Consider the following 27,499-nt stretch of genomic DNA (forward strand, 5'->3'; position numbering starts at 1 on the left):
TTTTTTGCTGCGTTGGGTCTTCATTGCTGTGCATGGGCTTTCTCTAGCTGCGGTGAGTGGGGGCTTCTCTTGTTGTGGAGCACGGGCTCTAAGCTCGCGGGCTTCAGTAGTTGCGGTGAGTGGGCTCAGTAGTTGTGGCACGTGGGCTCAGTAGTTGTGGCTCGCAGGCTTTAGAGTGCAGGCTCAGTAGTTGTGGTGCACGGGGTTAGTTGTTCTGCGGCATGTGGGATCTTCCCAGACCAGGGCTTGAACCTGTGTCCCTTGCATTGGCAGGTGGATTCTTAACCACTGTGCCACCAGGGAAGTCCCCCAGATCAACTTTAGTGTGGAGCTTGGGGAGGGCCACTTTCCCTCTGGGGACATGGGTTACCTTACAAACGCAACCTGAGCGCTGGACCAGGTGCAGATCTAAAACTCAGAATTAGCTTTTGGAACCAGCTTGCTCTCAGAATCCCTTTAGACAGAGTGTCCCTGGCCCTTTTCTCCTCTTGGGGCAGAAGCCTCGTTCACCTCTGTTTTACCCAACATAGAGCTTCCCTAGAACCAGGTCATCCTCTTTGGGGGGCGGGGTGGAGGTGGAGAGCAGCTAATTCACTCCAGGAGCCGAAGAATCAGGTGGCAGCGTCTTGAGCCCAACCTGCCCACCTCTACACAGACCACCATTCCTCTGCGGGCTGCTCGGGTGGGACACAGCGAGGCTAAGCCCAGAATTCTCAAACTGGTTATGCGAAAGATCCAGCAGTTCACTCTGGATCTGCCTCCCGTTCAGAACCCTCCACAGCCCTGTTCCAAGTGGGGATCCAGCTGGGAGCTCCCAGGCTCCAGACGCAGCCCAGACGGTCTCTGTACACGCCTTACCTGTCTCCTTCGGTCTTTTTATCACGATCACAAATCCACCTACTTTCATCCTTCAGATCCTTTGGAATCTGCGGGCAGATATGATCCTATCCTCGCATTAGGCCACCATTTTTCCATCTCCTGTTCCCCCCGCCAATGGGTTTTCTTTTGCAGGTTAAACAGCTTTTGTTATTAGAGAGTGGTTTGGCCTCACCTTTCAGGTTGTGGGTCGTTCCTTCCAGAGAGGCGGGTGCCATCCGGAGCTCAAGTATGAAGGTGGCACCGAATGTGGTTTTGTGAGTGTGGCGTGATCTGCAGAGAAAACCACGAAAAATGACTTCCTTTGTTTCAGGCTAACAGTCATCTATCTGCACAGCCCAATACCACAGGTTTGGGGGGGTGTGAAGCTTCGGGATCTTCTTCTCCTGAGGCTGGCAGAGGGGCACAGAGGCTGCAATCTTGTGGCCATGCATATGCTGGCTTCATATCTCAGTAGAAGACTGTACACTTTAAAGATGAGAATCACAATTTAAGAAGCGAGTTAACGTTTTTTAGCCTCCAAACTTTGGTAAGGTTGGGTTGACATGATCTGGAGAAACTACAAGAAGAGCCTCATATCTGGTTGACATGATTTGTAGATAGCTTAGATACTGCTGCTTCCAATGGCATTCTCTCACACAGGGCAGAATGTGCTAGATTTGCACGTGACTTCCTGAAACGTGCTGGGCTGCATGGTGACAAGTCAACAGAGCAATGTACAAATCCCACGCAGCTACTGGGACCTACCGCTCAGCCTTTTAACACTACAACATCCTTTTCAGGACTCTACCTTAACCACAAGTCTATCCAAGCTACCAGGAGCTAGAGACGGAAGGAACAACTCTGTTCCTTGTTAAGAATTGGTCTTACAGACGCGACTTTTCCATTAAGATTCAAAAGCACCATCTGAAGAAGACACGGGAAGGGGTGAGCGGGTTGTGTACATCCGGAAGACCAACTCTGGCTGTAACTCTGGATTTTCCCAAAGAATGAGAAGGCCCATGGTTTGTGAACCAGTATTTCCAAGTTTTACCTTCTACTCTGATGTTTAACATCTGGTGGTAGGCGTTCTGGTCATGCCTAAAGAAATTGCTTGTGAGAAAACAATCCCACTGTGACCCTAAGCACCGATATAAAGACTGGGCGCAAGGTGGTCCTCGAGATTCAGCTAAAAGTTTGAGTTCACTGTGTCACACCTGAGCAAAGACGTCTAACGCTGTGTAGCGGTATTGTCATATTTTAAAGGATTCCAGTCTAACTGTATAATAACTTTCCAGTTTATCACCATTGAAAACTATTTTTAGTTGATGGATAATACTTAAACAGTTGTATCCTGTAATTACTCATCATTTTTGTCCGTGACTTAGGCATTTCAAAGGGTTCCTATATAGTTTAAATTTCTTGGAATTGATGCTTTTTCTGCAAAAAGGTCTATTATATAAATATCTTACTAGTATACTTAGTAGATAACACCAAATTTTCATGCTCTATAAAAAATGGATATGCTAATTCCTCTCTCAATGTCTTCTCACTTTGTTAGAGTGAAAGAAAAGTCCCTTCTAGTTAGCTTTTTATAACTCAGAATTCAGCCAGGCAAAATCTGATCTCATGGAAGAATTTGGTCACATTGTGCTCCAAGCTTTCGATCAGCCCCAGCGCTGACTAGGTTCCGTTCTGGATCCAGTGCTGGCCTCCAACCAGCTCCACGCAGCAGCCTTACTGAGCCCTCTCTCTCCTCCCCTGAGCCCACCAAATGCTGACATCATAACCCCAGTGGGGTCGTCAGAATCCTGCCACCCAACAATGAGCTTTTCCCGGAGTCTTTGCAGAGGGCACGGGTGAAAGGACAGTGGAGAAGGAGAGAAAATGGCAGTGGACGAGGCGGGTTGAGGGGCAAGATCAAGGAGGAAAGAGAGAGAAGGGTAAGGCTGGGATGGGGGCCAGCCACGTGTGTCCTAACAACAGCCCGTAAGCAGTGGCCCGGGCTGAGGGGAACTAGAAAACTAGGAGAAAGAGGAAAATCAACCAGGTCAGTGTTCCCATGAGCAGTGACCTCCAGATGAAATGAATGGACGTTGAATGGGGTCCTGCCAACACGCCCTCCAAGTGGGGAAGGTGAGGCTTTCTGCTGGCAGTGAAGGTAAACGGCTGGCTTGCGGGGGTGGACACAATGGGGTATCAATCCCCACACGACACGCCCAAATGTCCCCCGTGCTGGCTTCTCAGCCACTGAACCCACAGAAGAATGGAATCAGTGGCAGAAATCTGGGGACACTAGAGCCCTATCACGAGACTCTTGGGTTCTCAATTCTACCTTCTGTGAATTGGTTTGCTCTGGGCTGTTACACGGGTTTCCTCATCTGTTCGATGTCACGGATTGCCTTCTTGTGGAGTTCTTTGAAGAATGGTAAACCGTGGTGCATTATTTATACAAATATTTTCCAATATTTTATCTTATGAAACGGGAAATGCCATTTAGATGTACATGCAGGCATGTGATACTGAGAGTATTTTCAGGGAGTCCTGCAAGTTGGTGCCTAACAGGAACCTCCAGAGTCTAATTCTCATTAGAAGGACAAAGCAATAGGGACAGGAACTTTGATTCCCAGACCAGGACCCAAGCAGAGCCCACAGCACCCCTGTGAATAGGTGACTCTGTCTTTTCCCTCCACCCCCTCCTGGCTCCCTCCTCCTCCCCTTCGTATAGGCCCAGAGCAGCTAGTCATGAATATATCAGCACACAAGCATTTATAGGAGGTGCAGTTTCGTTGGGAGTTAGGAGAGTGGTTTCTTTCTTTGTTTTTGTTATGTTTCTGATTTGGGATAGGGTGGTAGACACAGACCTCTCCAAACAGCCAGCGTGTGTGGACAGACACCCACACTAGGGTCCCAGCTGGGAAACAGGCAAGCACAGCTCCCGAATCACTTTCTCTCCCTGGTCTCTTGCCCTTCTTTAATGGATGATGGCAGAAACAAATGAAAAATCCGGTTTTCTACATCCAAGAAGGATTTCACTTCCAGGGAAGTTCTAAGGGCTCTCATTTCACAGCCTGGGGCAGGACTTATCCCACCCGGAGCCAGTGTGGGGATTAGTGTTGTTACCTGAGAAAACCCGAGGAGTTTGGAAAGGTGTTGTCCCTTCATCCGTTCTCCATGACAATTGATGCCTGATCATTGCTTGACCCGGGAACTGGATACCTAGACCATCGCAGAAGCCGCCTACCTCTACTGTCTTCTGCCGCCCAGCCTTCCCGCCATCCCGCATGGCCAGCCCACCCTGGCCAGATTCATTTCCATAAAATGGAGGTTTCATAACATTTCCCTCCCTGCTTATAAGCTTTCAGTGGTTCTCCAGGGCCTTCAGTTTAAAGCATCAATTGCAGTGCCATTTTTTTTGCAGTAGGCGAATGTTCACTTCAATCGTAATTCTAAATTACTTACTTTCACGTTAACAGAGATATTTCATAAACCAAAAAGAACCAAGTATTATACATTTTTTAATGGTTAACGTGATTCAAAGAATTTTCATTAAAAAGGGATCAAGAGCTGGTTGAAATTCTCACCATACATATAAAATATCTATTGCTATCTTTATTCACAGTGAATTCAGATCTAAGCTTCCCGAAGAGCTGTACTCTCTAATATAATAGGGATGACAAGTACTTGACAGCCACCCTCTAAAGCACGGGCTTGACATAAAGCGAGGTGGTTAAAAACACCAACTATGACACGAGGCTGCACTTGAGGCCATGACGTGCTGGTCTCAGCTCACTTGCCCATATTAACTGCTCAACAAACCCATGAGGGTATTCGCTCTTTGATAACCTGCACAGCAAATCCCCAACACGTTTCTGACTTGCCCACTGCCAAAACTTCGATAAACTTGTCTTTCCACATTTCCCTGCACCCCTTCCTCCCACCCCTGCAAAATCCCTTCTCTATTCATTTCCACTGCTTGTTATGCAATGATCCTTCAAGGTCTGGATCAGACCCCATCTGCTTAAGTAAATTAAGCACAGCCTGTAGCACCTTTTTCCACCCAGAACTCTCCCAGCACTCCTCCCTAACTCCTTGGGCCTTTGGGTCTTTGCCAATCATTTGGAACTAAGCGTATGTGGCAATATCGAACCAGTCATCTATTTTTTCTCAAGCTAAGCTGCAGAATTTATTCAAATGTCGCCAGTTTTTCTGCCAATTACTTTTTCTGTTCCAGGATCGAGTCCAGGATCCTCAATGGCATTGAGTTGTCCTGCCTCCTTAGTCCCCTCCGGTCTGTGACGGTTCCTTGGTCTCGCCATGTCTTTCACTATCTTGACACTTTTGAAGGGTACTCGTCAGTTACTTTGTTGGAAGCCCCTCCATGTGGGTTTGTCTGGTGTTTCTTCAGGATCAGATAAAGTTGTTCTACTGTCGGGAAGAAGGTTACAGAGGGGACACGCCTCCTCAGTGCATTCCATCGGGGGCACGTGGTGTCACCGTGCATCACCTAAGATGTTAACCTGCACCCCATGTCTGCCAGGATCCTCCACTGGCTCTCCTGCATGGTTTCTGATGAGAAATATGCTGTAATTCATATCTTGTTCCTCTGTGTAATTTCTTTTCTCAGGCTGCCTTTGAGACTCTCTCTTTCCTTTAATTTTCAGTGGTTCAGTACGATATGCCTATGTTCATGTGTGTGTGTGTGTGTGTGTGTGTGTGACTATGGTTGCTTGGTGATCGTTGAGATTCTTGGATCTGTGGTTTGGTGTCTCTCACTCATTTTGGAAAATTCTAGGCCAGAATTTCTTTAAAGATTTCTTCTGCCCAGCTATCTCACTCTCTTCTCCTGGCATTTGCTACATGAATGCTAGACTGTTTGACATTGACCCACCACCGCAGATGCTCATTTCTTTCTTCTCTCCTCCCTTTTACTCTTTGTGTTTCAGTTTGGCTGTTCCTGGTCACCTTACTTCAGCTTCCCTGATTCTTTCCTCACTATGTCCAGTCTATTACTGAGCCCACTGAAGACAGTCTCCATCTTCATCACTGTATTTTCCATTTCTCGCATTTTCCTTAGATTCTTATAGTTTCCATCTCTCCAGTGAACTCATCTGATCTTGCATATTGTGTACCTTATGCATTAGACACTTTACCCTATACATCAGATTTAAAAAAATGCAAGTCAGATAATTCCAACACCCGTGTCACATCTCATCTCTTACTGTTACTGTCTCTTGGAAGCGTGTTATCTCGCCTATTCATTTGCCTCCTCGTTTTTTCTTGAAAGCTGGACATCCTGGTAGAACTGTAGAAACTTAGACAAATTGCTTTTAATCTCTAGAAATGGACCCACTTTTCCTCCTGGCAGGCCCTTAGCGTGGGGGTGGGAGTTAACCTGGGTAGAAGTTGGGCTGGGCTTGAGGTTCCTTGTTGCTATGGTTACCCTCAGTGCACTGAACCCTTCAAGTTCCTGTGGGAACACCTTGTGTTTCAGGGTGTGGTTTGCCCAAGAAATACTTGCCTGACTCTCAGCTTTAGACCTTCCCTTTGCACTGGGCCTCACAGAGGGTCCCTTTGCCTGTTATTCTTCCTCTCCCTGCTGTTCTTGTTACCCTGCTGTTGTTCCTGTTACAGCTCGGAGGTGTGGGGTGGCGGAGGGAGACGTTCTCTGTTGTTCTGACTAAGTCCCAGTGGCTGCCTCCCGTCCTTGGTTCTCCGAGGTCTGGCTGCCTTGGTTCCCCTGTCCCTGAGCAGCAGATCGAATAACGACCAACATTTTTAAGTAGTAATGAGCGTCTAGGATATTTCTCAATGTCATCAACAACTTTGTTGCGGTGTGAAAATATTTGTGATCTGTAGTTGGTGGCGTTGGTCTCAGGAACTGTCGCTACCATTGTGTGTTGTTGCCCTACGTTCATAATTGAAGGGAACGCTACTAAATGTGAGTTAGAAGTTAGTGAAATGAAGATTTAATTTTTTCCACATTGAATTCGTGAACTTGTGCTTTCTCTCCGTGGATCCTCTGGACTCCTAGCATGCTTTGAGAGAGAACTTGCGGGATGAGGGATGGACAGCAGTAACCACTTGACCTGTGACCAGAAGCAGATTGTAGAGCTTCTCTCGTGAGTTAACCTTGGCTGCCGCACACCGCACGCTTCCCTGTGCTGGCTCGGGGGAACCAAAGGGCAGGAAGGCTATGTCCTGAGGACAGCCAGGCCGGTGCTGAGACACAATACACTACCAAACGTAAAACAGATAGCTAGTGGGAAGCAGCCGCATAGCACAGGGAGATCAGCTCAGTGTTCTGTGACCACCTGGAGGGGTGGGATAGGGAGGGTGGGAGGGAGGGAGACGCAAGAGGGAGGAGATATGGGGATATATGTATATGTATAGCTGATTCACTTTGTTATACAGCAGAAACTAACACACCATTGTAAAGCAATTATACTCCAATAAAGATGTAAAAAAAAAAAAAAAACCAAAATCTCCACCCAGCCCAGAAAACCTCCACAAAGGGAGACGACAAAGAAATGCGTTTAATTATCGAATAAGCATCAAACCAGGCCATCCAATAAGAGACTGCAAAGACATTAAGGGATTTCACACATTCACGTAGGCAGGCTGACATGTGTTCTCGGGTTAAACGACAACCAGTCCTCAGTAAGAGGACCTGACAGCACCATTTGTCACACACGGTTCACCTGGTAACGGGGTGGCCATCTGTGTTAGCTTATTGCCTTTATCCAAAGGAAAAACGAAACTTCTAGTTCCTTTGTGACAAGAGCTAGTTTTGCACCGTGGAGCGAGGCAGGACACCTGCCAAAGTTAGGTGCCTGCCCTCCCAGGGACGCTGGGAGACGGGGGTGCCATCTTTCTGTTTACATTTCTGAGAGGTGGCTGCCAGGTGCTAGGAATATTTCTGAGTTGTACAGGTGCCCAGAGGCTTATTTAGCTTTTAGAAAGATTTACTTTTTAAGATTTACTCTCAAAGGGGCAGAGAAAGAATGTGTAGTAAGTGTCCAATAGTAAACGTGCTAAGGAAAGGGGGGAGGGGCAGGCAACCTCTTTCCCTTGTTGCACCAGGGAAGATGGAATTTTGTCTTGGTTTGTACTGACCGTCACACCAGAAAGGAGCAGTTGAGTCACAGCTCCGTACTTCCTTCCACAGAACGGAAGGGACGAAGGGTGGAGGGAGAGGCCAGAGGTTTACTGAGGCAGCGTTCCCATGGGTGCCAGAGGAGGCGATGTGGACGCTCCATCATCTTTGATGCTCCTCGTAGGTGCATGTCATTTTGCTCAGGTGTGATGTTAATGTTCTGCTTTGGGTTAAGGGAAAATTGAATTTAGTCCTCCTAAGCACAAAGGAACGTGTGCTTTAAAATCCAGGAAATTGACTTTAAGTCTCCGGAGTGGTTAATCCCTCTCCCAGGCTAACTAAACCCAGCCGATCAGTTCAGCAGTCATTCAGCGTCTCCTCTGAGACCTCCCTGGGGGCCCAGCATGCACTGGACACCACGGAAGAGAGACGGGTATGAATTCATCCTTGCATTCAAACTGGGGAATCAATGCCACATTTGAGCCACAGGGCACGAGCTCCGCACTTTCCCACATGCCTTCACGGCGCCTTTCCACGTGCTGGTCCTTCGGCCTGAAATATCTCCTCCCACTCACACTTCATCGGTCAGGAGTCTTCCCCAACCTGAAGGCCCAAAATGTGATACTGTGTTCCGTATCAGGCTTCTAAGTGTTCAAACTAAATAATAATAGCAGTAGTAATTATCATTACTATTATAAAACTCACCAGAGTGGACCATGTATATTGTGCCAGGCATTGCACTAAGTACTTTAGATCATTTACTCCTTCAAACAGCCCGTGAAACAGATATTTCACCCCAGTTCAGCAGAAAAGGAAACTGAGGGTCAGGGAGGTCAAGACCACATAACTAGCAAGAGGTGAAGCTGGGATCAGAGCCCAGCGTGGAGCCCCTCGCCCTGGCGTCTCCCATCAGGCTTGATCCGGTCTTCTCCGCTCTTCCATAGCACCTGCTTCTCTTCCTCCCTCAGTTCTCTCTGACATCAAGGCTCGGATGTTTGACAGACTTACGGAGGCCTTGAAGGAAGGTGCCATGTCTGGCTCACGGCTCTCTCTCCTACAGTGTCGAGTACTGTGTCTGGGGTACGCGAGGTGATGGAAAAGCGGATATGAGCAGAACTGGGGAGCACTGGACCAGGGATGGACAAGCAAAGGTAGTCATTCCTAGCATGTTAGTGACCTGCGACTTTGTACTGTAGGTTGGGAGATGACCCGAGTCAATACAATTTCTCCCTTGAAATTTTGGCGTTAGGGGAACTGAGGTAGGTGGTCATGTGAAGGAAACAGCTACCTGGTGAGCTGTGTGTAGGAGGCAACCCTGGAGAGGAAGCAGAGGAAGCAGCTGGGAGAGGGGAAGGGGGCAGAGCTAAGCAAGTGGAAAGACAGTGAGGGACAGAGAGAAATCTGCCACAGTTCAAGGCCCATTGCTGGAATCCCTGGCCCCTTTCAATGTATCATGCTACACACACACACACACACACACACACACACACACACACACACTCACTCACTCACTCAATCTACTTGAGTTGTCTTGTATGGGTTCTGTTATAAGGACATTTAGAAGGAACATAAATTACATGTTGACCCTTGGCCCAGGGTGCTGGGAGAGGAGATGGTGGGCTTTGAGAGAGGGAAGGGCAGCCGGCCAGGGTACAGGATGAAGGGAAGTGGACTCGGAGAACACTGGGTTGTAAACGTGACTGTGCACTGGAGTCTCATGGGGAGTTCTGCGGTGCCGATGCCTGGGTCCTGCCCCCAGAGACTGTGGTTAGCTGATGTGAATGCTGGTCTGGGCATTGAGAGTTTTAACAGTTACCCAGGTGATTCTAATATGTGAGAAGTTTTCGTGGCTGGTCTGGGCATCCAGAGTTTTAGCAGTTACCCAGGTGATTCTAATATGTGAGAAGTTTTCGCGGTAAACACTGCTTTACCTTGTTAGGAGTGGGTGAGAATGTCCAATTCGGAATAATTTTACTTATTCTAAGAACAAGAGATGATGAGAGCGATGACTTGAAGTCCTTGAGTATAGAGTGACTTTCCTCAACCAACCCCAGGTTCTAGGTCAACGATTAAAGAAGTTGTGTTTAGTTAGGCTCCAGGCAACGAGCAGATGCCAATGCGCATGGCTATTGGCGAGTTTAAATGCTGCATATTTACAGATATGAGAATTTGTTGACAAATCCTGTCCCTTCTCCTTTCTTAATTGTTTGTTTAGAGACAACAAAGGATTATATCAGTTAGCATTGAAGATTTTATCTTAACTGGGTGCAAACAAAGGTCTATCAGCTGAAAATTCTAGTAGCTGAGCAATGACCTTGGGGCTGGCCCTGAGCCCACGGCCTGTAACGGGTCGGTGGCACAGTGTCTTCTTGCAGGAAGCTGATCTTATTCTGTAGCCATCTTCCCTCACTGAGGTCAGAGGCTGGACCACCGAGGTCAGAGGCTGGACCACTTTTGGGTCCAGGTTTCTGGTGGGGCTCCACCTTCATGATTTCATCTACAAGCCTAATTCCCTCCCCATCCCAAATGCCATCACACTGGGAGTTAGGCCTTCAACATATAAATTTGGGGGGATATAAACATTTAGTCCGTAGCAGATGCATTTCCCAGTTGAATTCCAAATATGTTTTCTTCTCAGGTAGATTCATCTAGTATGGCCTTGCCAGTGATTAACATACCAGTCACCAGTCACTGTCCCAGGTTCCCTGAGTGGCCTCACTCCTGCCACCTCATCTCTCCTCGTCCCTTCACCTCCCAACCTTCTCCAGAATCCAGCAGGACCCTGCTCTGCTGTGCTACATGTCTGTTCTCATTGGCAAACGCTTGTGCCAGACCAAACAGAGTGACTGTCAGTCCTGGGCCAGGCAAAGGAGAGACACTTGTTCACTACAAGGCTGGGGTAAAAACAGGGAGGGAGGAAGGCTATAAAGCGAAACTCAGACATTTGGTGTGTGTGACGCATACACCAAAGGACATACCTTCCGAGGTGTGAGGGCTGCTTCTTAGAGACCTAGGTCCTGCAGGCCTGGCTGTGGAGGAAGAAGAGAGAACGATGTAGTTTCCTAGCAAAAATGTATTTCTTGTCCTCACCTGACTCTTTAGGAATCTTCCCCATGCGGCCAGGGGAGAAAGGATGTCCCAGCCCCGCTTGATCACCGGGACGCAGGTGGGGAGCCACTGCCGGGGCGGTCAAGGGGCTTTGCGTGCTCCCCCTCCCCCATCAGAGGCCAGCGGTGCAGGGCCGGGCCGGGGGGTGTCTTCCTTCAAGCCCTGCAGGTGCCAGCCCGCTCTGCACAGGCTGGCCTCCTCCCGTCGGTCTGCACACCCGGCCTAGAGCAGTGCACGTTAGCGCCTGCCCCTCTTCCTCTGGGGCCGGGCAGGTCAAGTCCCGCAGCCACGTCCAACGGGTCAGTTCATGGTGGCACTGAATAGGGTAACAATTTTTATGTGTATCTGTGCCATCGACCGACATTACTGCCCCCAACTGAACACTCAACGGAGGACAGACGCCGCGACTGGCCTGGTCCCCGCTGGAGCCCCCACCGCTCAGCATGGGCACAGGGCGGCACTCAACACATGAGTACTGAATGAAGGCGGGGAGACAGACGGGGCTGGGGCTTGCGGGGGTGGTGACTGCTCTCCATGCCAGGCAGTGTGGCCCGCCGGCCAGTGGGGGACCTGCGTCTCCCTCTGTCCTGAGGCTGGGGGCTCTCCTTGCTTCCCTGCTGCACGGTGTGCCTGAGTCCCATGAGTCTTGGACTCTGCCCAGCGCGTGGCCCAGGGGAGGGTGCACTGCGTGGTCTAATTAATGTATCTGTTAGGGTGAATTAGGGTGCTGTGGCCTTCAAGCTGTGGCCAATTGTCAGACGCTCCCCTTAATCTCCCTGCGACTTCTTTTGCCCTCTTGGATGCCTCAGCCCTCATCTATGATCCTCCCCCTAATTTGGGGGTGGGCCCTCTGTGCTTTGGTTCCAAGCATTCCCTGGTGTACTCTCCCTCCTCCTCCTGTGGAACCCAGGACCTCTCATACCTGCCTCTTTCCCCAAGAAACTCACTTTGGTTAGCCCGCCCACGGGCACCCGGCTGGGATGGGACCCACTCCACCTCTGGTGGATTTCCACACTGCTCTGTGCCCTGCCCTTCGAGGGGGCGGTGCAGCACTGGGTGGTCCCTGGTTCCCATCTGATTCTTGAGGCCTCGAGCAAGGGAGTGCCTGTGCTGAAGGCCTCCAGCCAAACCCTGGCCTTGCATCCTACTGAGATTCCCTCCCTCCCTAGGAGACCAAGTCAGGCACCAGAGATAAAGTATAGCCCTCTGGGGGAAATTCATTGTCCTTTCTGCCCTGGGCATTTACAGAGCTAACCGCCGTTGTCACTGTCAGGAGATGAGTCAATTGCACACCCACCTGTATTGTTTCATGAGACTCAGGTGAAGAGGGGCGGTCGTTCACCATCCTGTCTCCCCTCCCCCTTGCAGAGCCCTTTCAATTGTGTAGGTAGTTAATCTGGAAAACTTCAGAATTCCCAGGATTGTTATTGTCACTGGATAGAAGGATGGAGATTTCCAGCTGGAATAGGGCGGCTTAGATCATTCTCGTCGCTTTTCTATGTAGAGAAAAGTTCTGACAGTCGAGGAGTTGTCATTGTTTAGCCTTACACATCATCAGCCTTCTCTAGGTGTCCCTCCTAGGAGGAAGGTCAGCAGCCTGCCGGGTCTTGAGGCTGGGCAAGCCGGGCAGTCTCTGTATCACAGCTGGGCTAAGCACTGAACAGATCCTGGGAATCACCACTCCTTAATGTATACGGTTCTAGAACTTCAAAATCTTTCAAGTTAGCAAAGGCCATGCATTTCACGTGTTGGCCATTTCCATCCTCAAAGTGGATCTGCCTCCGATTTTCCAGATAGTGAAACCGAGTCTGAGTCTTTTTAGGATCGAGGGTGCTTGCATAGCTTTGCCCTGGCATCACTCCTCCCTCCTTCCTCCTCCAGAGGCTGGAGCAAGTTTACTCATCCAGGTGGTGGTTTCCTTCTCCTCTTCCGAGTTGGGCTGAAAGCAGCAGGTCCAGGGATTGGCCCAGGGGATCACCTCAGCTGTCCTGGCTGAGTCACAGCTGGGTGACTGCTTGGTTGCAGACAGCACAGCAAGGGCTCTCCCAGGGGGACTCCAGCCAGGGCAGGATCAGCAGGGCAAAGGGCTTTCGTGAATCCAGCTCAATTTATACTGAAACGTGATCTAGTGTCTTCTCCTCATTGCTTGTTGGAAACAAATTCTCCCTGCAGAGTCTGGACTTGTTTAGATGCAGTGGAAATAATGCGGATAGCAGAGAAACATAACAGATGACCCTTAACTTCTACCTAGAGCCAGCCGGTTTCTTCAACGAGCACCAGAAGCCTTCCCCTTCCCGACATGTCTGGGTTGGCTGGAAAAAATCCCAGTCTTAGAGTGGCCAGAACTGCACTCGTATTTCTTTCCGAGCCCGCATCTTCAGTCTTCCCTCTGCAACTCAGCTCAGTAAAGAGCACTAAGGTAGGCGAGGAAGGAGGGGGCGGGCTGCCCCGGCACTTCCTGCGAGGGAGGCTCTGCCTCCTGGGGCCGGGCGGGCCCTGAAAGCAGCCGAGCGCCTCGAGTCTCGTGAGGCCCCTTGCGCCACCCCGCTCGCCCCGCCCCCGGGGGCCGGGCCGCGCAGACCCGGAGCGCGAGGCGGGCTGGGTGTTTGCATACAAAGGCGGCCAAGCGTGCGGCGCCGCAAGGTAACAACCTCCCCGCCGCCAGCCTCCCGTGTCGAGTCTCCGTGGAGCCCCGGCCAAACCCCGGCCGCCGCCGAGGTAGGGGCCACAGCCTCTGCGGGGCCGGGCTGGGCAGGGCGGGGCACCGCCCGGGGTCGGGGGGCGCGGTCGGGCCGCTGCCGGCCGGGGGATGCGGGACGACGTGATGCCCGGGCACCACACTCTGTCCCCGCGGCCCCTTCGGGGCAAGTGTTTCAGGGAGGGAGGCGGAGAACAGGCCCAGGGACCCGGCGGCCTCGTGAGCTTCCCTCGGGCCTTCTCCCAAAGGGCTGACCTTGATCGGCGTGGCGAACTCGAGGGTGGCCGCGGGACTCCGTCCTGGCAGGACGTGTGGGTAGTACTTGGGCAGCAAGCAGCCCTTGCTTAGCGCCGGGGACTTTTATGAAACTGGTCGGGGAGGTGGGGGTGGGTTATTTGGGATTCCTGCTTTGCTGTTGAGGAAACAGGCTCGGGGAGGTTGACTTACGTGCCCAAGGTCACACAGCTGCCGGGCGGCAGGCTGAGCCCGGGTTGGAATCCTGGTTCTCGGATTACATACAGTCTGGTCCCTCCTCTGCCAGCTTCTGTGCACCTTTCCTGCAGCCTGCTGGATGCTAGGCATTCCATCAGATACCCCTGCGAATAATTTTATTTTGGGGAAGGTGGGGAAAATGTAGGATGAAAAGTAGTGTTTTGGAAATACCTTGAAGTGCCGTGGAGCAGGGGTGTGTATAGATGACCGGCTGGCCATTTGCGTGGAGGGTAGTGGCTGGAGAACGCAGGTGTCAACCCGGTTTTGACCAACAAACAGGAACTTGACTAAAACAACTGGCCGTGTTAATTCAAAGAATTTTTAGAGCCCAGTAGTTTCGAGGAGTTTTTTGGAGACATGAGCTTATCAACTGTTTTTATGGGAGGGGGCGGGTAATGGGGGGGTGCTTGTGAAATTTACTGTTTGTCCCTGTTCTATAATTTGGGTCTTATGAATTAAAGCAAGCAACTGCGGAAAGTACAGCAACTGAGAAGTAAACACACACGTACGCGTCTTCCCCCCAGAAATGGTGGAAATCTAAGAGTTTGTCTTCCGGTTCTGTATTTTGATAATGCTTCATTCACATCTGCCGACATCTGTTTTATTATCGAGTGTTTTTGTGTATGGGTGTGTGGTTGGAGCTTTTATGCTTGTTTGTGTGGAGGGCTGTATGGTGTGGAGCCAGGCCTGGACAGAGCCCTGGACCTGAACTTAGTGGGCCTGGAGGCCTGGGCTCTCGTCTGGGTTCTGCGTTAGCTTGGCAGTGGGGCCCTGCCCAGGTGCCTTCACCATCCCGGGTCTCAGTTGCCCAAAATCTCAGCACTCTGGGAAAGAATGGCTGCAGAGGACAAAGCTGCTGAGTCTTGTTGCAAGGGAGAGAACTTGGGCACTCGGGTGGGGCACCGACGGATCTCCTGGTCTTGAGGGGACCTCGGAAAGGCTGGGAAGTCTGCCCTGGGAGGGGGTAGTGTGGCCAGCCTGGCCAGAAGGAAGTCTGTAAGCCTGCCCCCCACCCAGTCAGCTGTGTTCAGGGCCCTGGACCAGAGGGCGGGGTGGAGGGCAGGAGATGGAGAGAGATTTCAAAGGAAGGGCCTGAGGCCTATGGTGCACACAGGCTGGTGCAAAGAACTTGGCTTTGTAGTTTTACCCACTTGTAACTTGGGCCAAAGACACATTCTCTTGAGTGTCTCTTGAGTGTTTCTTCTCCTAGGCAATGAAGAGAGAATCACACCCATTTGCAAGTTATGGTAAACGTGTTCACTGAGATACACAAGAGCCCCTGGGAAAGAATGAGGGGTCCCTGTGGTCACTGTTATTTTAAGGGAGGGACGCAGGGTGCCAGTGAGGAGGGCTAATTGTAGAGTTGGGACAGTCCAGCCTAACTCGGGCCTCTGGGCTGTGAATCAGCGCTGTGGGTCCCCCTCTCACACTGTGAGTTGGCCTCCCCTGGGTCCTTTCTCTTCTGGGTTCAAGGTCTAAAAGGTACCTAAATGTGATGAATTGATTTGGGCAGGGGTGCCGATGGGGATGGATGACACTGCAGGCAGCTCATTCCAGGGAAGGCCTGTTGACGGGAATGGCCTTTGGAGCATTTTGAAAAAGACCTAGGAGACAGTGGTCCAGTTGGGACACTGAGGCTGGTGGTTTGACCTGTTTGCACTTCAACTTCCTCAGCGTGACTGAGCCATGAGAACCGGGGGCTGTTGAGGTGACAAGGAACATGTGAGGCCGCAGTGTCCGGTCAGCATTGGGGCGAGTGCCCTGGGGAGGGCGGGCAAAGTCCCACTTCTTAGGTTTCACTGAACCCTGGCCGGGTTTATTACTCCCAAAGCCCACTCACTCAGAATCGGAGTGGGATTTGTGAAAAGAAGTCGAGCAAAGTCCGAGCAAAGCCCATCAGCGGGAGCTTTCTAAGCTGTGAGCAGAGGGTCTAGAAAGAGCAGGGGCCTGACACCTGCTTTCATTCCTGGCAGCAGGTCCAGCTCGGGGGATGCAATGTGCCGGGCTCGGGAGACCCTCCTGACAGTGGGGGGGGGGGGGGGGTGCCAGGGAGACTGTGACCTGCCCCCCTGTCCTGTGTCCTCCACACTTCCCTGTGTGCCCCTTCTCCTTCCTCTTCCCATGTCTCCCCCCGACCCCGCCCCACCTTTTATTTAAGCAACAAGAAGTGAATACTGGCACAGGCCAGTATTCTTCACAGTGCCGCCTGTCACCCTCTGGTCCTAAAATCAGTTTAGTAGGCCCATGGGCATTTTAGAAAAGGTGAAATAGAATAGATGAGAAAATCCCAGACCCGGACATACTAATCTTAGGTTAGGTATTGTTTTGTGAAACTTGTTTAGCTGAGATGGCGTGTGTGTGTGCCCGTGTGCCCCCGCGTGCAAACTCTGGTGGAGGGAAGCGGGGTGTGTGAGACCCAGTGCCTGGTGTGCGGGGAGGGGCCTGCGTGTGTCAGGTGTTGGGCGAAGGGACAGGGCTCCGTCTGGAGAGGATGCTTTTCCGCGCCGGTGATGGAAACCACATCTCTCAACACACTAAGCAGGTTTGGGATTCTTGCGACAACCTTTTTTCCTGCTGCTGAATGCTGGGCTTTCGAGTAAAGAGCTACAGGTTGTTAGAGCAGAGTCATGGCTCTGCATCGACTGCCTGCTGACCACAGACCCTGCATTCGAGACACCCTGTGTGCCCAGTGCTCCTGGGACACCCATCTGCACGCTTCCACCACGTGCCTCCTTCCCGGAAGGCCCGTTATCTCCTTGGACACGTGTCTTCTCTCTTTTTGGTGAAATCTTCCTCTGCATTGATTGGTCTCTCTAGGCATCCACCTTTGGTTTACGAAAGATAGAAGCAGCGAGGGTCGTGGGATGACCGGGCACCCACAAGGCAGCTCCCCGCTTTGGCCAGAGAATTTCCTGCCGGTGAACTCTGCATCACTCCAGCCTGTGGCCCAGTCTTCGGGTTGCCTTTGGGCTCAGATTTTTGGATAAAATGGAAATGTATTCCCAGCCTATTGGAATCTAACCATACCCTTCTGATATTTCTGTATTAATTTCAACCAGTAGTATTCTTTGGCCCTGTCTTTTTGGGAGGGTGCGATCTAAATAGTTGACGTATGCAAAGCGCTGTCAGGCTGCAGCCTTAACTCACAGTCTGGCCTTTGGTGCCGTGTGTGACCAGAGGGTTAGCACCTGGCTTTCGTTTGGCCGTGCACTTGGAAAAGAACTCCACGTTTACCCATCCTATGAGGTGGGTGCTGTTAGGGTCGTCCGTTTTATAGATATGAGACTGGGTGGCCGAGGGGTCGGTCAGTCGTTCATGGTCATGGGTTAGCAGGTGGTGGAGCTGGGAGGTGAAGGCCAGCTGTCTGCCTCTGCGGCTCAAGCTTTTACCCCTGAGCTGTAGGCAGCACTCTTGAGCGTCCAGGTGATATTTGGGTGGAGGGAGCAGGGTTCACGCAGAAGTCACAGAAGCAGGGCTTTCTTTTTGGCCAAGACAGACCTGGACAGAGGGCCCTTGCTGGGGTGTAAAGAGAGGCTGCAAGCCCTGTGCTCCATTCGTGAGTTGCGGGGTCAAGAGCTGGGGGATCGGGGTCTAAACCTGGGCCTGTTTTTCCAGCACATTGGCCACCGGGGTAGTTCAGCTGCCTCCACCCTCCACCACCCAGGCCTTTTGTGCTCCTTGGCAAGGACCTGAGAACACTCATCACACGGGATTGTAAGATCGGAGCATTGCACAATCCCAGCGCTGGAGGAGCGGTCACCCATCTGACCCTTCCGACCAAAGCAGGACCACCCCGCATCGCCCCCGCCTGTCCAGCAGTTTCAGTGCTGGGGAGACCCTGACACCGAGCAGACCAGAGTTTGCCATCCCTCCCCCAGTTCTCTGAGGTCATTAAAAATTAACGTTAAAGCAGTACATGCACATGTAGAAAACAAAACCCGGGAACCAACGCCTTGGAAATATTTGTGATGAAAAGTGAAGGTCTCCTCCCCTTCCCCAGGCCTGTTCCCTAGGGTGAGCCTGTGAACCTTGTTTGGTATGTACATCAGTCCGTAATTTTTTTGTGCATATGAGAATATGTATAAATGTAATTCTTAGAAATGGGTTCATATTATAAATATTTTTGTACTTTTTTCACACAGTATATATACCTTTTCATGTTAGTATTTGGAGAACTACCTCTCCCTCTCTTTTTTTTTTTTTAACAGCTTCATAATATTCAATTATATGGTGTGGGTGGTCCCTAATTTACTTAACTGAAGTCCTGTAGATATTTGTTTCTAATTTTCCTTATTATAATCAGTGCCCTGATTACTGTTTTGTACATAGCAGAAGAATTGCTGGAGTTTGCTGGTGTGTGCCAAAAAGGACAGCTATTGCCACAATGCTTACCCCGTTTGTTACCCCTCCAGCAGGGAGTGGTGAGTGTTCGTTTTCTCCTGTTCTCACCAACCCCTCAGGCTTTTACAAAATGCTTTGATTTTGGACCACCTGAACGGCCTCCTTTGATTTGCATATCTTAAATTATGAATAAGATTGAGTATCTTCTCATATATCTTTGACCAAACGGACTTCTTTCTCTGTGAACTCTCTCTCTTTTGCTCATTTTTCTGTTGGGTTGGTCTGAGGCCATCTTAAATTGACATTAATATTTTAGAGGTGGATGGTATTAGCAAAGCCACAGGGTTACGAGAGCTATGGCTGGGGTATTGAATTTTGGCAGAAGTTCCAAGAAAGCAGTGTTTCTTGGCAATCTGTGAACCCTGGAGAAGAATTCGGCCAATTTTGGATGAAATGCTGATTCTTCTGGTGTCACAGTGAGGTGAGAAGTCATGAGACCTCCATTCCCTCATCTTGACAAGTGTTCACAGCGCTGCCCCCTGGACCCGTACGAGACTGGGGTAGCTGGCGGGTTTGTGCATCTGCTGTGTGCCCAGAGTGTGGGGCTCCTCCCCTGTGGGCGGCCTTGAAGGAGGAGAAAATCTCCTCGGCCTTCCCTCTCTGTCTTTGCTGAGTGTCTGGAGTTATTCTGGACGCCCGCTTTCCTGACTGACTTTGCAGAGTGGCAGCCCCCTGCATCCTGGGCACACTCACGCCCCACGCCTCCTGCCATATACCCTGCGTCCTGCAGGATGGCCTGCAGCTGGCTCGCCCTTCCCCTGGGCCTGGAGCTGAGCTGTGATGGGCAGGACCTGCTTAATTCAGAGAGGGCTTTGCCGCGGGGACCCCAGGGCGGGCTGGTTTTGCTGCTTCATCACTTTTGTCAGGAAGTAGTGATATTAGTGTGACCTGAAAGCTTTTCAAAAGCATTGCAGGTTTCTCTGGTGAATTTTTCTTACTTTGGACCAGAGTGCCTCCTGAAGAACACTGGCGTGCCAATAAAGTCCCCGCATCCCCAGGGGTACTGACGGACACAGAAGTTTGCTCTCTTGCGTACGAAGTTTCTCTTAGTGCTCCGTTCAAGATGGTCGGACATGGGCTTCCCTGGTGGCGCAGTGATTGAGAGTCCGCCTGCCGATGCAGGGGACACGGGTTCGTGCCCCGGACCGGGAAGATCCCACATGCCGCGAAGCGGCTGCGCCCGTGAGCCATGGCCGCTGAGCCTGCGCGTCCAGAGCCTGTGCTCCGCAACGGGAGAGGCCACAACAGTGAGAGGCCCGCGAACCGCAAAAAAAAGAAAAAAAAGATGGTCGGACTAACACATGGGGCAGCTGCTGCCAGACTCACCTGGTCCAGACTGGCCAGGGGGAAGGGACCTGCCCCAGCGTGTGCTGTCCGCGCGGCAGGGGTGGGCGTGAAGCCCAGGCACCTGGACTTGCAGTCTGGCGTTGTTTACCCTGCGTCACGCCGCACCTAAGTCATACTTCCTCGTTGGTCTGTATGATTTATCACACTTGCCAACTGATAAATATCGACGTGCAGTGCTCTGAACAAAGACTTCCTCTTTGCCGTTACTGTAAATAGCACGAGGAAGAGACGCTGTTTATGAACGAATTTCATTTCCATGTAAGTCTTATTAGTCATAATATCATTCTTGGAATTTCTTAGAAATTGTCTTTTTTTAATGCTTTGTGTGAAAACCAGCGTTTGCCTCGTAACCTCGCAGGTGAATGTGATCTTGGCCAGTTCCGGAGCACCACGGTGTTTGTGTTGTTACTCAGAGCTGATCAGACCTCACGTTTGGACCCCAGACGTGGAGACAGAGTCTGGAATGTGCTCAGCGGAGATCAGCCAGGGGTGATGGGTGGAGGCCCCCCACCCATCCCTGTGAGGCCCGGCTAGAGTGCTAGGGCACAAGGGGCAGTCACACAGCCATCCTCAGATGAACAGAGAGACGTCCCGGGGCTTCAGGGAGCTGTGGGGAGAACCCCAGAGAGGCAGCTTCTGTCGTGTCCTCGAGGAAGAATGGTCCTAGCTAATAAAAGCCAAATGGCTTAAATACGCCCAGTGGCAGATGCTCTCTCCCAGAGCAAATTCTTCAATGTCCAGAAAGGTTATAGATGGACATCCACGTTCAGTTGTTCAATAACTGAGCCAGCTAAGATGTAAGACTTCCAGCTTCTCAGGACAGGAATTAGCCTTGGCTGGTGCCAAGCCCCGTGCCGGGCACAGGTGAGCTTTTGTGTCATCTGCTGGGTGCAGGGGGAGTGGACGTGTGTGAGAAGGGGTGGGATTGGCTAGTTACTCACCAGTCCTCAGAGGTGACTTTCAGATGCTTGAGGTAGAGCTGGATAAAGAGGAGGAGGGGAAGGTTTTATCCATGGGCATTTAATTTAGATTGTAATGGTAAAATCTCTTTGCCCTTTTTCTTCGTTAACTCAAAAGTGATGAGACCCTTTCCAGAGCTGCAAGGTCCCTGGGGCATGGCCCTGACTATTAGCTGGTGGCAGGGCTCAGCCGAGCCTGTGCGCCTGCCCTGAGCACCTTCTGCTCACCTGCGTGTGCCACCTGGACATGTCAGAGGATGAGGCTGGTCTGCCGCTCCTGGACCAACCGGCAAGCACAGACATACCCCTGGAGCAAGGAGACCAATTTCCAAGCCAGCAGATACAGCTCTTAAAATGTACCGTGGTGGATAACTTTGCCTTCCCCGTTGGAGAAGTGAATATATTTTTAAATGCCGTGCGTTACATTTACCTTTCTGCAGGTATAATTTAAAGTCTGCGCGCGCTGCCCCATAGGTAGGTCGGGCCATCAAGTCATACGGGAGGTTGGCAGGATTGTCATAGTGTCGGATATAGACTGAACCTGGGTTGGATGTACTTCCACCCCTTCCCCTGCCCAGGTTATATATAGACTCTCTGCAAACTGGGAAAATTATATCCCTTGCATCATTATGATAACTAAGCAAACAACTTAAACTCTTGATGATTCTCCCATCAGGACAGTGGACCAACCTTAATGGTGTGTGAAAACGGACAGCAGGTTTAAAAAGGTTTGTGTCACGCCGGTTTGCTGCGTTATTGTCTTCGCCTAGCGTTGCCAGTAAATATCCCCTCGGTGGATATCGAGAAGTCCCTCAGATGCGCTCCTTTGACCAGAGTAGCTGGCAGGCCGCAGCAGCTGGTTGGGTTTCTGGGGGTGTAATCCTGCTGCCGGTCCCAGGAACACAAAGTCAGAGGCCTCGCCCTGCGTGATGTTGGGTTGGTTTTCCAACCAGGACACTCCCTGCATGTGCCTTGAACCCAGAGTCCACGGGAGTCCCTTAGGCACCTGCTGTGAGGGGAGAGGTGACAGAGCACACGGCTGCGTGCACAGGTGGGGGATTCCCGGCAGGCTCGCTCCAGGAAGCCATGAGTCATCCTGAGGACAGAAGTGCCGAAGATGTCTTCAGATCCCAGACTGAATGAAGGAGGGTGTCTGACCTTTTAGACCTTGAGGACTGTGGGGGAAGGTTTTGGATTGACCTTCTGTAGCCCCGAGGAGGGGTAGCGGAGGAAGGTGTGAACGCTTGTGAGAATGTCGCACCCAGAGCCCACGACTGAGTCCAACTTATCGAGTCATTTGCTCAGGGAAGAAATGGCGGACGTTTGGCCTGTGCTTTCCAAGGGCAAAGACCTTTTCAAAATCACCGTCTTGTACCTCGCTCTTGGTGACAGCGGCGAGGCCTCATCAGAGAGGCCGTGTGAAGACCCGGCCGCCGTGCACACAGCTCACAAGTGCCGGAGGAAGGTGAGCACATCCAGGCCTTTGGAGCCCCATTGACTAAACACATATGTGCACCTGAAAGCGGAGAGCTATGTTTGTCTGTGACCTTGTCGAGGACTAACAGCCTGGGTGCTCCAGAGAGGTAATTGGGGAGCCAGCGGATAGAGGAATTTTTTGCTGAAAACAAAAAATTTAATTGAACATCAAAAGATTACTGCTGGGCTTCCCTGGTGGCGCAGTGGTTGAGAGTCCGCCTGCCGATGCAGGGGACACGGGTTCGTGCCCTGGTCCGGGAAGGTCCCACATGCCGCGGAGCGGCTGGGCCTGTGAGCCATGGCCACTGAGCCTGCGCGTCCGGAGCCTGTGCTCCGCAGTGGGAGAGGCCACAGCAGTGAGAGGCCTGCGTACCGCAAAAGAAAAAAAAGAAAAAATAATTACTATTAATGACAAAACCCCAGACATCTCAAGTTAAAGATTTGGGAAGATGCAAGAATCTGAGCTCATTGAAACGAATTCTTTGAAATAGATTTTAATTGTCTAGGGCCAGTATCCTGTTTTTCTCCATCCTGAGTTCCTTCAGGGTGCACCATTGGGGTGGCTGCAGTGGCGGGTGGCTTGATGGTGGGGCGACATTCATTGTTTACCAGAATGGCAGGCAGCATTTTTTTTTTTGTACTCACACCCAATTTTATGCAATTTCTATTTTTCCTACTTATCCTTTATCTTTCATGGCCTGTTTGTTGTCAAGAAACGTGTTATGAGCTTGTTACCTAAACTGCGTTTGTAGTGAATTTAGTTGGGGGCATTGTCTTCATGAGTTTTATGTTCCTGGGAGAGAACAATTCCCGTTTTCTTAATTTCTTCGAATTTTAGCACTGTTCCCCTCATACCCAGACTTGCTAAGCTACTTGGAGGCGGTGTGTGCACATCTGGAACTTTTTATGATGGGACAAAAAAAAATTCCCAAACAAATCCCTCTCTCCTACATCCCCGCTCTCCCCCTCCCCCCGCCAAAAATCAAACCCCCCCCCCCCCCCCCCCCCGCAATAACCCTAAAACAAAAAACCAACTCCAAACCCCTGGTTTCTTGCTTGGGATGAAAACTTGCTTTTATGATGTTGTTATGACCAGGTCACAGGATCATCAGCTTAGAGCCCCATTTTTGAATTTCCTTTACAACGTCTTTGTTGGATCGTGGCTGAGATTCTTTGAATACTCCCATTGATGCTGAGCTCACTCCCTCTAACGAGTCAGTTCTTGTAGAAGCTTGGTCTCATAGATTGTGCTTTCCACCCTGGCTCTGGGATGGCCTCTCTCTGATTCCAACTTTAATTACAATCTCTGATCACCGGGGTAGCACTGGATACCCTGTAAACGTGTGCCGAACGTTACCGACCTTTAGAACTAGATGACTGCCATCTGTTTCGCTGAAGCCACAGGACTGGTCTTTCTTTAACTGGGCCTCACCCATTGATACCAGTTCTGTCCAGCAAGAAGGGGAGGCAACGCTACGCACAGCAGGACAGGGAGGGCCAGGGGTTCAACCTGGGCTCCCGTCCTCACTGCCGCTTACCGGCTGTGCTGCCCTGAACACCACGCAAGCCCGGCGCCCCAGTTCCTTGTCAGAAATGGGGTAATGATGTCGGTCCTGAGTACTCAACCTATGCAGAGGAGTTTCATGGATTTGCATCACATGAGCTGCCCTGGGCAAAGGAGTTTCGTGTGTCGTGAAGTGCTGAGCAAATGTCGTGTGGAGGTTTGCGTGGCCTTTCACCTGGGATTCAGGAAAAGGTGATTATTAGTGATCAGTGGCCTGCTGAGGATTTGCAGCACCCGCCGGATGGGCGTTAGGTCTGATGGTTTTGGAGTATTCCTTGTTCTCCAGAGTCAGTAGGCACCCGTCGTGGTTTTCCAAGCCCATTTAAATCTTTCTCCAAACCATCATTTTATCTTCTTGTCTCCACTTACTCTCCCTGGAGTTCCTGGTTGTTGCGTCAGGTAAGAAGCATGCGTGTTCAGACTGCACCTGCAGCTCCCCGGAGAGCTTCACGGAAACAAGGATCGGTCTGGGGGCGGGGGGGGGGGCGGCTGGGTTGACCGACAAAAAGTTAACATCATACGGCAGTAGAATTTGTTTTCTCAGAGAGCCCGAAATACTCTTTCATTCTGGATGTCCTTCCAAAGATGATCCACAGGTTAGCCTTTGCTGAAATTCTAGTAGAGTTAGGGAATTTGCTTTCAGTAGTTCTCTTTCATTAGCTTCTGGTACGTTTCCTCATTTCTCTTTATGTGATGACCTGTCTCCTCGTTCCTCATTAAAGCACTAGAATATTGTGCCCACCCGTGTGGCCATGCCTGCCCTGGGGGCCCCCTGTGTGACATAGCTTCGCATCCCCCTACGTGCCACCGCCCCAGTCCTGTTGTGGCACGATGGTCATCAGGGAGAAACAGGCTTCTCCTGCACTCTGGCCCGTCACTCTGGGATGTGCGTTTGTTTCAAAGTGGTAAGAGTAGGACCGGGGCAGCTTTGATTGTGCATCCTCTGTTTCCATCGAACCAATGCAAAAGCGTTCGCAACCAATGAAGCATTTTCACTTTTTGGAAGACAGTCACCATGTAGATTAATTCAATCACGTCATTCCACACGTACCTATCTGAATAGACAAATACGAGAGATTGGGCTCCTGGCAAATGCTGAAGGATGTAATCAGAGGTAGCCTGGGAAGTTAAAGGAAACGTGGTCGTGTGCGGCCGCAACATTTCCTGGGTGCCCAGAGATGAGCAGGCCCCCTCCCGTCCTCAAGGAGGGCAGACAGCTTGCTGGATGGGGTCTCTCCAGCCGTTTGACAAATGACAGCCTGCGTTTATCAAGCAACTTTCCAGGATGGGAGGGGTTGGTGTTAACTGAACAGGAGGGCCAGTGGAAGGTTCAGTTTGCAAAACGATGAGTGATTTTGGGCGCGTAGATGAACAAGGTATCCTGACATGCAGATGAGGACGTTGGAGACGCGATGGGAAATACAGGTTAAGGGGTGATTGTAGAACTCTTGCGGGACTTAAAGAGATGAATGTAGAAGGAAATGATGAAGGTGAGGAAGGTTTAACAAAAATGGGTATTCTGAGAATTGTGTTTATTGAGACAGTTTTGCACTCTTTTTGACCTTTGCTAAGGTGAGGTTTCTCAGCCCTGCGCCCTGATCCACCAGCCTTCCTGGAGAGGAGTAGCTCCGACTTGGGTGTCGCCTGTCGTAGCATCACTGTGTCACGGCCGGGAAGCACAGCCACAGTATGAAAATGGAGACAGTGTTATTTCCTAGATAACATGCCTTCGATAATAGTCTCCTTGACAGACCCGGGAAGGGAATTAAAATCACTTTTATCCACTTGCATAATAAATGAGTGGGAATGATTCCTGAATTGGCGATTAAAGGGACTGGCCTAAAATAATTCAAAGCCCCGTATTTAGGTTCTTTTTTTAAAAAAATTAATTTATTTTTGGCTGCGTTGGGTCTTTGTTGCTGTGCGCGGGCTTTCTCTAGTTACGGCGAGCGGAGGCTGCTCTTCGTTGCGGTGCGCGGGCTTCTCATTGCGGTGGCTTCTCTTGTTGTGGAGCACGGGCTCTAGGCGCACGGGCTTCAGTAGTTGTGGCTCGCGGGCTCTAAAGCGCAGGCTCAGTAGTTGTGGCACACGAGCTTAGTTGCTCCGCGGCACGTGGGATCTTCCTGGACCAGGGCTCGAACCCGTGTCCCCTGCATTGGCAGGTGGATTCTTAATCACTGTGCCACCAGGGAAGTCCCTAGTTTTAATAATTGATGCTGTTCAAGCTGAAGACGCTGTTGATTATGAATGTTGTAGATAGAATCCCCAGCGGGAATATGCTTTTGGATTTTTGTGCTCTGTGGTGTATTATCTATTTGGGTCTAATACCACTACTGCAGTGGTTTCTAACTTAGGGAAGAGTATCTGGAAAGACACTGTTCCATGGCATGGAATAATCTTAGAAAATTAGTAGTATTCCAGGAGGTCAAGCTGGAAGATGTCATGTTGAGAAAAATATATTTACCTGTTTCCTAACCTCAGAGTTAAGCACAGCTTAGAGAGCCCCAGTTTGGCCAGAGGGTTTTTTTTGGAGGTTTGGCTCAGCTTTCCTTGAAAAACTTTGGAACGAGGGCTGTGGAATCCCGTTTCACGTGGTCAGTGAAGCCTTGTCAGGTGAAGCAGGTGTTTCCAGCCAAATTCTGAGATTAAAATCAAGAGATTGAAAAGTAACTTGGAATGGGGTGAGTGGAGAGCAGGTGTCTCAAAGCCGTTCAGTGGAAGTTGCAGCATTTGTTTTGTGCACATCTTTGGCTTCTCTTGAGGTCCTGAGGCACTTTCTTCTTCGGGGCAAACGTTCCCCTCCACGCCTGCTGGTGTGTCTCCGCGGACACCGTGGCGGGAGGGAGGTGAAGGGTGGCAGGGAGGGGGACTCGGGCTGGCCTGGCTTCTTCACTGTCATCAACTTAGCTTCTTCCTTGAGCCTTTTACTTCAAACAGAACTGACGGAAGTGAAACTTGGGAACCGGCGCCCAGCTGGTTTATTCTTGTATTCGGTACCTATTCTCCAGCACGTATTTACAAGAGACCCTGGACGAAGGGAAGGTCAAGGAGAGTGTGGTTACCCTCACGCCCCTCGGCCAGGCAGGCACTGGAGGTGACGTGGGCCCAAGCTGTCACTCAAAGAAACTTTTTAACCAAATAATGGTTCCTCTTCCTGAAATGAGTTTTGGTTAATGCAGTATTCTCCTTTACCCTCCTTGTAAAAAAATTTAAAACTGGTGGTAAAATGCACGTGACATAAAATTTATTCTTTTAACCACTTTTGAGTGAACAGTTCAGTAGACTTAATGTAATACATGCACGTGGGTGTGCATTCACACGGTGGACGGTCACCATCTAGCTCCAGAACTTTTCTCATCTCGCACACTGAAGCTCTGTCCCCGTTAGACATGAACTTCCCCTGCCCTATCCCTCCCCGCTGGTAATCACCGTTCTGCCTTCTGTTTCTATGGGTTTATCTGCTCTAGGTACCTCAGATAAGTAGGAGCATACAGTATTCATCC

General features: G+C 50.7%; 1 protein-coding gene and 1 long non-coding RNA gene across 3 annotated transcripts in view; one reads left to right on the forward strand and one right to left on the reverse strand.

Moving 5' to 3' along the window:
- Window positions 1-258: 258 nt before the first annotated feature.
- Window positions 259-13,432, reverse strand: LOC116764426. Of its 2 annotated transcripts, XR_004352881.1 has the most exons (5): window positions 12,357-13,432; window positions 10,930-10,980; window positions 7,972-8,171; window positions 1,052-1,149; window positions 259-926 (listed from the first exon to the last, which is right to left on the reverse strand). It is a non-coding gene; the product is annotated as an uncharacterized LOC116764426 (long non-coding RNA). The 2 variants fall into 2 exon arrangements; XR_004352880.1 differs by lacking the exon at window positions 7,972-8,171.
- Window positions 13,433-13,665: 233 nt separating this feature from the next.
- LPIN1 (lipin 1) overlaps window positions 13,666-27,499 on the forward strand; it is a 68,678-nt gene continuing 54,844 nt past the window's right edge. The window contains exon 1 of the mRNA XM_032653039.1: window positions 13,666-13,777. The gene's annotated coding sequence lies outside the window, so the exon portion shown is untranslated. The remainder of the gene's footprint in view (window positions 13,778-27,499) is intronic.

The sequence above is a fragment of the Phocoena sinus genome, chromosome 13, assembly GCF_008692025.1.
Source record: "Phocoena sinus isolate mPhoSin1 chromosome 13, mPhoSin1.pri, whole genome shotgun sequence".
Classification (NCBI taxonomy): Eukaryota; Metazoa; Chordata; class Mammalia; order Artiodactyla; family Phocoenidae; genus Phocoena; species Phocoena sinus.